The 12,245-nt window shown below is 38.2% G+C and overlaps 1 protein-coding gene across 4 annotated transcripts in view; it reads right to left on the bottom strand.

Annotated features, from left to right (window-relative positions):
* The window catches only part of numb (NUMB endocytic adaptor protein), a 60,344-nt gene extending 53,805 nt beyond the window's left edge, over positions 1-6,539 (bottom strand). For all 4 annotated transcript variants that reach the window (XM_008288472.1, XM_008288474.1, XM_008288473.1 and 1 more), the window contains exon 1: positions 6,409-6,539. The gene's annotated coding sequence lies outside the window, so the exon portion shown is untranslated. The remainder of the gene's footprint in view (positions 1-6,408) is intronic.
* Positions 6,540-12,245: the final 5,706 nt, after the last annotated feature.

The following is a 12,245-nucleotide window of genomic DNA, read 5'->3' as shown; positions in this document are numbered from 1 at the left end:
GTGTCAGTGAATTCCTAAACCGAATCAGTTCTGCTGAGACAACAGGACCTGTGGGTTTGAAGGGACTTCATGTCAAACACAGTAAAACAAAAAGGGACGTTCAAATGCAAAGAAGGAGAAACAATAACAACAAAAACTACTGGACGCTCTTAGCTTGCAATATCTATGTTAAATATTTAGATTTTTAGATTTTAATGTGCATATTTTAATGATTTAATTTAGGAGGTTTGTGTGGCTGTGTGTGCTTTTGGTGATGTATGTGAATCAGATTTTAATACACATCATACATTTAGCATGTTTTATCTGGCTTTTTGACATGTGGAGCAAACATTTTGCTGGGCCACATTGTCCTTATCCCTGCATCATCCAGCAACCACTGTGGTGGTTACCAGGAAACCGGTGCCACGGCAACGTTGACACACGTCTAGGGTGACGACAGTAGGCGGAGTCAAGGAAGGCCACGACTATACTACAGATTAGACAGAACTATAGTGGAAGGCGTCTGCAGACAGTCACAATGTGTGAGGGAACCGTGTCATGCACCGTCACCCATGCTATGGACAGTGAGTCACTTGACATAAACACAGGCAGATACACACAACACTTAGCTTAGTGGCAGCTAGTCATTACACAAACCACACTCTGAATTCAAACTAGTGCATGCACAGGAACTGAGAGGTGCGAAGCACAGAGGTGGTTTCATGCAGAGTACACCAAAAGCTGATTAGGCGTCAATCACAGCAACCCTTAGTCAGACTAGGAGGGCAGCTGCACATTCAGCCTTGCACACATGTTGATGTTTTTTTCACAGTAACCTTGAAAAAGATCACAAACATATAAATTCCTGTCGAATGCTCCAGGGAGGAAAACTTTATGGTTCACATGCTCGTTCACGCCTTGAATCCCAAACTGAAACCACCTCAGTGGAGGAGCTGAAACATCCGACTCCCTACTTTTAGTTTCGCGGTGACCTCCTGTTGACGTTTTGGTGTTTCCTATTGTTTTGTTGTATAAACAGACGTCTCTTTGTGAGGCGACGAGCACCTCCACGTCTAGCGCTCCGCCTATCTGTGAAGTTCCCACTCTGTGAGATACGGCGCCGGTCACTCCGTCCTGGGTCACTCATAATTAAAGCAGAGATCAGAGGGCTGAATAAAGCATGAGCTGTTCCAGCCCAGGAGGCTCAGGTATCACATATAGAGGGGCCCGGAGAGACAAAAGGAGTCCCTGAGCCCCATACCATATCCAGGGCGGAGTTATATCGGCACAAACCTGAAAGGAAGCTCCCTGCATACAGTGACGCACCCCCCAACCCTCCCAGCGTTAATCCACAGTTCAAACATCCAGGGCAAAAAGAGGAGCGCAATACCCCTCAGACTTAATTAAGAGCTAAAGATACTGTCCCAAATGGGGACACTCAAAGAAGTGCATTCAAAGCAGTACAACACCTACCCTGTTGTTTTTCCATTTCTTAAATGAGCGCTAACACAGCCAAATACTGACACTGAGAAACAGCCTACAGATACAAATTCTGCACAGTTTGTATAAAACAGAGTGAATAGCAGCACTTTAGTGACCAACCAGACAGCAGAGACATGAGTTATTTTCAAATTAAAATTTCCTTCCAAAAGACATTTATATGGACACTATACTGGACATTTTTACTGACATTCCAAATAGTTAGAAACTCCTCGGACCATTGCTGAAAAGCTGCAACTATCTGACAATCAATCGATCATGAGTCATGCTTTATACTCTCCACTTGTGCGACACACTGTAGTAAACTGAGTGTTGACAGAAAAAAAATAGCAAAATGAAAATGTCATCTTGGACTTTGGGAGACTACAATGGGCATTTTTCTTAGTTTCTGACAAGTAGTGAATTGATTATTGACCTGGCTGATTAACAGATCTGATATTTATTTTCCGGATTATTGGCATCATTGTTTCGCAGATGTCTGATGAAATAAATCACTCAAAAAATGCGCTACTTTGGTTCGTACGCAGCCACTCCTCATTGTTTCAGTAATCTCAAACAATGTCCCTCCAACCAGATGACAGACGCTTGATTTGAAAAACAGTCACATCAGTTTAGTTTATGCATTTTCTGTAAAGATGGAAACTTTCGCCAATGTCGTCCATATTTATATGTCAAACTAGGGGTCTAATCGAATACTCTTCACATTTTCCGATTATCTGTATGGCTAGTTTTTAGCCGATGAATAATTGTAAAACTGTCTACTGATGTCACTGACTAATTTGTTATACATCACAAGTAATAGCCTATAAAAACGGGGGGGATAAATGTAAAAAAGTTCTCTTTTAATTACACACATGTAAAGAAAGATCAATAAACAAAAGCATTTAAGCATTTTATTAGTGTTTGAGCTGGGTTTTTCTAAATTTTGACATCACTGTTTTCATTTTTACATCACTTCCACATATCATTTATCAGTCTCCGTGGTTAAGAATAATCGGTATCAATGCTGTCCCTCAAAAAAAAAAAATTGGTCAACATCTACCTCAGACAAAGCAGTCATGCTAAAACTACTTCAAAAAGAGATAAAAATGTTCACTAATACTGTTTCAAGCATTGCTGCAAGTGAAGGGAAATAACCTTTCGACCCCTTCTACAAACCTACCATCTAATACATCTCATGTGCCGTGTGTTCAATTACAATAGCATATAAACAATGATATATAACCACACACACGCTGGAATACAGAAGCAGCAAGAACAACACAACAATTAACCAGTTTTCTCATTTGTGTGCGCGTAAACATAATCAAAGATGCATGTTTTGTTTATCGTTTGCAATCAGTCTGAGAAACAGATCCTCCAAAAACGCCTGATTTGTGTTCAAAAATCTGTCTTCAGCGACAGGCGACGGCACTGCTTACCAACAAACACATCAAACACACACGATCAAATCAACTCTGCGGTTCCACACAACCTATTTTAGGCTACTTATGTTGAAATGGGGTCAGCTGCACATTTGAGATCCTGGTTCTAAAACCTCCCCTCTGGTTGAATCCTCTCAGAGTGTCTCTGCTGGATCTGGTCCCAATCAGCTAAGAATATGTGGCTGCGTGTTGATCTAATAAGTGCAGACAGTGTGCCTTCTTTGTACGGATGCAGCGGTACCAAATAGACCTGGATGTTAATGATGCTCCTTGTCCTCTGACGGGATCATTAGAATCATTTTTCCAACTTTCCTTGGCTGCTATTTATTTTGAAGTTCATTTTCTCTGTGCAAGTTCACCTTGGTGCATTTTGTTCATCTTGAGTCACGCTGTCCAATTAGGGCATTGCAAGTACAAAAAAACCCAAAAAAACTTCTAGACTGCAAGCAGCTTTTGTAGCGAGCAGTTTAGTAACCTGTCATCCTGAAACGTTGAAGCTCTGGCAAAGGAGTGTCAAAACAAATCCCGCTGTCGTACCTGATGTTCTCGATGGCGCTCTGCGTTTTCAAGTCATAATCTCCGACATTCGTGTCATCAGAAATTTGGATTACATTCTCATTACTGCTAAAAAATACCTGGCTTAGCTTGGAAGAGAACCTGATTTTTCAGACGCCTCAGTGAAGCCGAGTTTACATATCCTTATTCTCACATTCCCACACAAGTCAAAGTGAATAAGTAAACATCTGAGCGTTTTGTTCAATCCCTCCAATACTTCTAGGGAGCAGTGATGTTGACAAAAAGCACAGGATGCGGATGACAACTGTTTGATGAAGAAGAAGAAGAAGAGGATCGGGGCGCATCTCCCATTCCTGTCATCTCTTATTGATTCAGTCATCACTGGCTTGAAAGCTAAGCTGACACTCTGATTTCGCCATAAACAACACGGAGCTCAACTATCTCTGGTGCTATCAGGGGACATAAGTGAAGCCTTGTGATTGCATCGTCATTGCACAGCAAGTTTATCTACCTGCGTTGCATCACTGCTCAGTATTCACATGTACAGCCGAGCTCACCGCCGAGAAAAAGGCCTCGGCTTCTTTTGAGAACCGACCGATATGCGGCGAAGTGAGGCTAGCTTCTCCCACAGCATGAATCACAAAGCTTCGGACGGAGACTTGCTCTTGCATTCTCCTCCTCTCTCAAACAGCTGACAGACTTACACAGTGGGTTTGCTGGCAGAAAGCCGATCTTGCCTCCCTCATTCTGTGAGATGAGCTCAGCCACGAGATACTTTAAAATGAAGGAAAAAAAAAAAAAGCTGACAGCTGACTTCTCTCCTTCCAAAAGACATACAAAAATTCCAAAAACCTGGAAACTCCTGGTACCATTGGTATAAAGCTCAAACTATTTGATATTCAATCGATCATGAGTGACTGCTCAAAATGTGCAAAATGTTTGGACTCTCGGACATCATGCAGTGTTTAACGCCATTTATCCATGTACGGCAGTAAACTGAGTGTGATATGAGCACATCAGCTTGCTCTAGGACACGACAATGAACATTTTTATTGACATTCAAATAGTTTTAAAGTCCTCATACCACTGCTATGAAGCTGCAACCATCAATCGATTATGAGTGGCTGCTCAAAAGTGTACACATTTTTGGGCACCTTTTTGCCATAAACAGGAGTAAATTGAGTGTTGATAGAAAAAAAAAACAATAAGAACACGTTAGCTTGTGTACTTGAGATACAACAACAGACATTTTTATAATTTTCTGACAAGTGGTTCACAGTTGATCGGCCTTGGTTGATTGTCAGATCCGAGGTTCAGCATTTACCTGAAATATCAGCAGTTTAATTAATTTCAAAAGGTGCTTTTGGCCGAAACTATTTTTTTAGTAATCAAGGAGATCAATAACCCATGTGTGGCACGGCTGTACATTTGCAGTTAAAAAGAAAAGCATGGTGCCAAACTTTAGAATAACACAAACTCAAAGACAAAATAATGGATAATTTCTGTTTTCTGTATTTTTGAAGAAGTTTATCCATCAGTGCTGAAAGACTATTATATGTGCTGTGCAATCAATCAGAAGGGACACTGTTCTGAGACTTCCAATGCAGTTGAATCAGAGCCAACAGCACAATTCGGAATTAATATACTCATATAAAATGCCAATATTTAAGCAACTGCTGGATATCAGTTTGATTATCAGCCAGGCCAATAACTGGTTGACCCCTATTCAGAAAATAGCAAAGTGTCCCCATGCACAAGATAACATCTAACATGTTTTGAAAAGATACCGAAAATATAAATTGTCCACAAGTTTTGTTTTAGAATTTGTGTTATTCTAGAGTTTGGCACTGTATTTTCATCTGCTCCAAACATCAGTAAACGATCTCCTCGATTAATTATTGGTATCAGCTGTGGAAAAAAAAAAAACTCCACCAAATGATCAACCTCCAGTTATAGTCACATCAGTTCCTTGGCTAATTGAGGGAACAATCAGCAGACTAATTGACAACAACCTTGGATTTCAACACCACTGTCTCCTCGCAAAGCAAGTAACCAAACACGCTGTGACGTTTTTACAAGCCAAAATAGATCCTGCATTATTCAAGTCACAAATCTAATCAGCACCTCATCAACACAACAGCACGGCTAATGAGAGAATCCAAAAGGGGTTACCATCTAATAAACAGGATGCTTGAGCCAAATGACTGCTGTGGCTATCACACAATCCAGCATGCGTCTGTCTCTGAAGGTAATTTGACCACTGATGTTCATCTGATCAGGGTCAGAGAATGGAAATCTCTCATAAAAGGTCCAGCAAAGACATCATTTCCATATAAGATAAACTGGGGCACATTATCACACTGCACAAAAATGTGTTAGGACTGTGAGTCACAGCTTGTCTGATTGCAGAGTGCTTGCTGTCTTGTGCTGAAATTGATTTCAGATCGCTGGATTGTGGCACTTTTTTTTTTTTTTTTTTACAAACTTGCCAAGTCACTAAGCACAATTCACTCCCTCAGTGCCAGCCTGCATTTGTAACGAGGATATTACACAACTGTGATAAGGATGTGTGGTGACAAATTACGTGTTAAGGTTTGATTTAAAACCGTTGTGGGCTCGTCATTTTGCTGAGTAACGTCCTCAAGGTTCTTAAAGTTGCCCAGGTAACTTGTTAGCTACTCACCTAACCTTAGCTCTAACTAGCTAAATAACCTCTCCGTGTTTTTCGGTGGAGCTTTTATAAACGGTGTGAGGCAGCTTCACGGGTTATATTTTTTGCTTTTTCTGTTCATAGTCGGGTTAGCAAGGGAGCTAAAAGAGAGGAAAGAGAGAGAGAGAGAGCCCAGTAACCGGGAGCTAACGTAGCTGCGTGTGCCGCATCCGAGAAAAAAAAAAAAAAAAACACACTCACACACGAGCTAACGCTGCTTAGCCGGGCGATGCTAACGAGCTTTGCTAATCCAAAAGCGACGGTTTTTTCCGAGCTTACCTGCGATCACCGCTGCGACCCAGAAGATGCCCCGTTCAGGCCGTCACCCGCGTACCGCGAACCGTGCCGTGCCGTGCCGAAATAATTCAAATTCCACAGAAAGTGTCGGGAGAGACGCTGGCAGTCCAATCGCTTCAGCCACCGCCGCTGAATGGCTGCTCCGCGGAGACTCAACCAAACTTCCTCCTTAGCAACGGACCGCCCCCGCGAGACCCCATTGGCCGGCGCCTCGCGCATCGGGAAAGGTGATCGATGGCTTGACACAGCTCGTGCCGGATCAATCAGGAGTCGGTTTCTTCACCGATCAGGTGGAGTGAATGAATCAACAAACTGAATAAATATTAGCCTCAAGACCTTATAACATTGTTTATGACCCAACTTTACTCAATAAGTTTCAATATTACTGTAAGGACCATACAATATTATAAATGACTAAATTTAACCGATTGATGCCATATAATGATATTAAATACAAACATTTACCTAACAAGCTGAAACAATAGGATCAAGGCACTACAATATTAATATAAGACAATATCATATGTAATCTAAGTTTTCCTGACTAATTTAAATCTTAAGGTTAAGACTCTATATTCATGTTTCTAACACAAACTTACCTAATATATTAAACATATAAAGACAGACACACCTACAGTATACGATATCGTTTAAATGTAGACATTAAGGCTTAGACCCTATAATATTCATCATTGTACAAATGTATTCAACTAATTTAAATATTAACAGTGGGGCCCTACAGTGAAGATAAGATAATCCTTTATTGATCCCCTAAAGGGAAATTCAGACATTTATATTTATTGTATAATGTTATTGAAGACTCTATAATATTATATGTTACACAATTGTGTCTAACAAGTTTAATTATAAGATTAAGGCCCTACAATATTAATATAAGACTATATCATATGTAATCTAAATTTTCCTGTCTAAATACTAAGGTTAAGACGTTAGATTAATATTTATAACACAAACAGACATATAAAGACAGAGGGACCTACAGTATTACATATAATATAAAATTAAATATTATTTTTCAGACCATATAATATTATTTATTGTAAAAATTTATTGGATTAAGACCCTATAGTAGTATTTATAAGTTTGAGTATTAAACATATAAAGACAGACAGACCAACAGTATCAGATATAATTTGAATATAATTTAGATATTAGATTCAGACCCTACAATATCATTTATTGTACAGATTTATTCAGCTAATTTTGATATTAACCTATGGGCCCTACAATTATATTTATTATATAAATTACCTTGACTTAGTTAAAAATGATTAAACTTCATAATATTTATTACTCAACTGTACCTAACAAGTTTAATTATTAAGGTTAACGCCCTACAATATTACTTGTGATGAATATTTAAATGACTAATTTAAATACTAAGGTTATTATTTATCACAAAAATTGTACCCTACAAGTTCAAGTATAACGGTTAACACCCTACAATATTATGTTTAATACAAATTTAGCTACCAAACTAAAATCTTAAGGTTAATACCTCACAGGGGTTATAATATTAAAGGGTTTTAGCAAACTTAACTATGAAGTTAAAATATTATTGTTATAACCCTACAATATTATGCCTAATCTGAAATTTGCCTGACTAACATAAATATTGTGTTCAAGAACTTGTGATATAATTTATGACACAAACCTAATCCATCTTTAAATTAAGGATAAAACTCTGCAATATCAGATATAACACCAGTTTACCTGTGCAATTTAAACATTAAGATCAAGAGCCAACAATACTAATATAATATACGTTTGACTGACTAATTAAAATATGAAGGTCAGAACCCTGTAGTATTGATACAACACAAAATGACTTGTCTAATTGAAATATTAAGTTTAAGACCATAAAGTATCATCTTTTATACACGCTTAATTAATTAATGTAAATGTTATGGCTAAAACCATTGAATATGAGATATAATATACATTTTCTTGATTATTTTTAATATTAGGGTTAAGAGACAAATTTATCAGACTAACGCAAACATCACATTTAATATGTCTACAAACTGACTGATGGAAATCTCAACAATTATTGTCAGAAGATCCAGTTACAGTTCTCTCTTTGCACTTTGGAAAGAATGTACTATAGAGCCAATGAAGTAGATCTATTAGGTTTTAATAGCACAATAACACAAACACCTGGATTCAATTTTTACTCAAGCACACAAAGTAAAGACTGAAGTAGGGGACGTAAAAGGTTTTACGGTGTCATGATTACAGACACAACAATAATGTGTAAGCAGCAGATTAGTTTGTTTTTGGTCGAGTTGGAGCAGATTTGAACAACTTTACACAGATTGAATCTAATCACACATCCAGTTTCAGTTATTAAATTGTAAAGCAGCATTCCACTGACGTGCAGTAAAGTTGAATTACAAGGCGGCTCCTGTGTGCAGCACCTTCGTTATATATTCACCGTGTAGCTGATATGCAAATCCAGGCCTGTCATGTCGGTGAGGTCACTCCTGAAACCGGCGAGTAAAGAAACCCACAGCAGAGCTCTTCCTATTTCCTCATAAGTAAACGCTGTGTGACTGCGCTGTTTCCGTATTAATTGTCTGCAGCCTCCGTGAAACACTGACCTCTTTAAAAGGCCCTAAGTTGCATTCCTGGCATAGCTTCACTAGGCTGCAGCGCGGCCTGTTGTGTGACCTCACAGCTTACAAAACCAACACACACGAAAACTTTGCTTAACAAAGTTGTCGAGCCTGTTAAGCAGCTGGTGTATTTGTGTTTGTCAGAGCACCAGCAGTAACTCACTCATTATCTCTGCTGTTCTCAATTCAATCTTAATTATCTCAAACCCAATTTGTGATTCCTGTTTTTTCTTTCTTTCTACACAACCAGCATCCATCAACTTGACAAGGTCATAAAAAGTAGCAGGGGAGTGTTTTCCCTCCACCAGTGAGGACATTCTGCCCCCGTGTGGCCACCGTGAGTAAGCTCAGCGTCGGTGCACAGCTGTTTGCACTTATTGCGCCCAATTAGAGCTCTACTCAGAGTTATTTAGTCGTTTTTCAAACCCCGTCTGCACCGATTATGTCAAATAATGAACTTGTCAAATAAAGTAAATCTCCTCTAAATGCCATATCTGTCTCTTGTGTTCAGGGTGAATTAGAAAGAACGCGGCCATAAAATTTGCTTGTATATGCAATAATAAATGAACCTGTTGTGTAAAAAGCTGCCTGTAGAGCCCAAATGATGACAGATGAAGGCATCTATTAAACTCCTGTTGGTGCAGTGAAGCTCCACCTTTGTTATTTTTATTCTTACATTTAATCTGAGCCGTGGTCTGATCAGTATCACTCATTAAAAACACTGTTGCAGATAAATAATCAAGCTGTAGCAGGTAAATATTGTAGAGTCTCACCTGTAATATTTGAATTATTTAGCTACATTTCAAAATAAATGACACTTATATTTAAACTTGTTAGCAACACCAATCTTGTTTCTGTATTCATTACACTGGCTGTTGTTTTCAGTGTACTTTATAAATAACAATGACTTGATTTAACTTGACTATTATGATTTTATTGCTTTAATTATTTAGTGTATTTATTAATATGTCACTGATTCTTGAGCGTCCTGGTGGGGGCACCGGGATCTCTCTGCGTGGAGTCTCCATGTTCTCCCCGTGCAGCGTGGGTTCTCTCCAGGTTCTCCAGCCTCCTCCCACAGTCCAAAAACATGTTGAGGTTAATTGGTGATTCTAAATTGTCCGTAGGTGTGAATGTGAGTGTGCTTGGTTGTCTGTCTCTAAGTGTAGCCCTGTGATAGACTGGTGACCTGTCCAGGGTGTCTCCTGCCTTCACTCTAAGTCAGCTGGGATAGACTCCAGCCCCCCCATGACCCTAATGAGGATTAAGCGGTGTATAGATGATGGATGGATGGATAGACTCCTGAGATAAGGGACAAAACATGCTTAAAATTGGATTTTTTTTCTTCTTCTAAACACAGATTAATTTGAACTGGTCTCAACTAGTAATCCCGTGAAGGGACGGCTTTTGGTTGAGGATGTGTTTCTATTTAAAATCTGACCTTTATGCATTTTATAATTTGATTTATGTCGACTCCATCAGATGCACTATAAAGGGTTTTATTTTAATTTTATAAAACTGACAATAACTCAAAGTTCTTATGCATCTAATGTTGGTATTTGGTCATAAAGTGCAGGAATAAAGCTGATTATATAGATTTTTGATTTGATCCTTCACTCTTTGAAAATATCCCATTTCTATTTACTTTTATTTTAAAATTTGATACTTTAATTTTTTAATATTAAGCATTCAGCTGGTATTTGAAAACATAAGCACAATAACTGGAAAAATCAATAATTTCCTAGAAAAAACAAACATAAAACCTTCATCTTACAGTGTTCTACTACTACTACTACTAATACTACTACTAGTACTACTACTACTACGATGATGCCGCTCATGCAGGTAGAATTAGAATTAGAAGTGAGAATCACAAGTGTTGTGCCATACAGACTACTTTTATGTTGCGTAGAATGTTGTTGTCATAAAGTGTGCTTTTGTATTGGATTATATTCATATTTCTAATATTCTGCTCTCCCTCGTGCATCTAAACGTGGAGAAAAAAAAACATTATAAATGCCTCCCAACATAGTTTAGTCCACCTTTAAAAATACATATGAAAATAAATCAACATATTTCCAACCATGTCACCAAAAGCTAAACATTAAGTGCAGATGTTATGTTAACTTTTACATTCAGGCAGTAGGAGATGTGAAAGAGGAGAGTTTGTTGTGTGGAAGCAGGAAGTTGCTCCAGTTGTGTCATCGACGCCGTTAAACGTAATAAATCTTCTCCTGTATTTAGGACGTAACACTGAGCATAGTGTTTCAGTGTTAAGCATGTTGTGTTAGAGCATATCTGAGGCTGCATTTAGTGCAGCAACGTGTCTCCACTTGTTGTACAGTGTGATGACACATCACTGATAGTACTGTGGAGGTACTGCTGAGGCCCTCAGGTCTAATGATCAATTACCCTGTCATGAATTCCAGGAATAACTGAAGTTATTTGGATTCCTCTGAGCCCAGATGTTTAAAAAGTTTAACCTGGATCAGAAAGATCTAAATTCACATGGTTTGTTAGTCAGGATCTGGGAATCCATCTTGTTTTTGACTGGTTTGGATCACAAACTTCTCAACATCATAAAATCCGGATTACCAGAGCTCCCTGAATCCCCCTCCTGCTAGGATAATCCTGGTGTTTTGGATCACAGGTATTTCAATCCAACTGAAAACATATTGGAGGTTTGATCCAGATCAAAACCAATTCTGGATGATGTGATCTAATCTGATTTCAGAATCCAGAATCAAATAACCAAAACCTGATCAAATCGCACATTAAACGGAAATATTACACATGCTACAGAAAGTGATGCTGCACATACAACTGAGAAAACAACATTTAAAATAATAGTATCTCAATAGTACGTAAAATATCAGTTTTAGTTTAATTTTATGTGCAATATCTCATTATCATATTCAACACTACTTCAGTATCGTCATCAATATTCTTGCATTTTTATTCTACTTTTTTTTTGTTTACTCATTTTGATTCAGATTTGTATTAAGGTATCATAACTATATGTTATTGCATTTATTCTTATGTTATTGTACATGTCTTAGACTACAACAAAAAATAAATAAAAATAATAATAAAATGATAGCAACACGCAATCCTGTAGATGTTAAAATATGCGCACCATAAAAGGCTTTAAAGGCAAGTTTAAAAATGTCTGAGTCTGAATCT

This window comes from Stegastes partitus, unplaced genomic scaffold (assembly GCF_000690725.1).
Source record: "Stegastes partitus isolate 25-593 unplaced genomic scaffold, Stegastes_partitus-1.0.2 Scaffold560, whole genome shotgun sequence".
In the NCBI taxonomy this organism is placed as follows: Eukaryota; Metazoa; Chordata; class Actinopteri; family Pomacentridae; genus Stegastes; species Stegastes partitus.
This window is presented reverse-complemented; position numbering and strand designations above follow the sequence as displayed.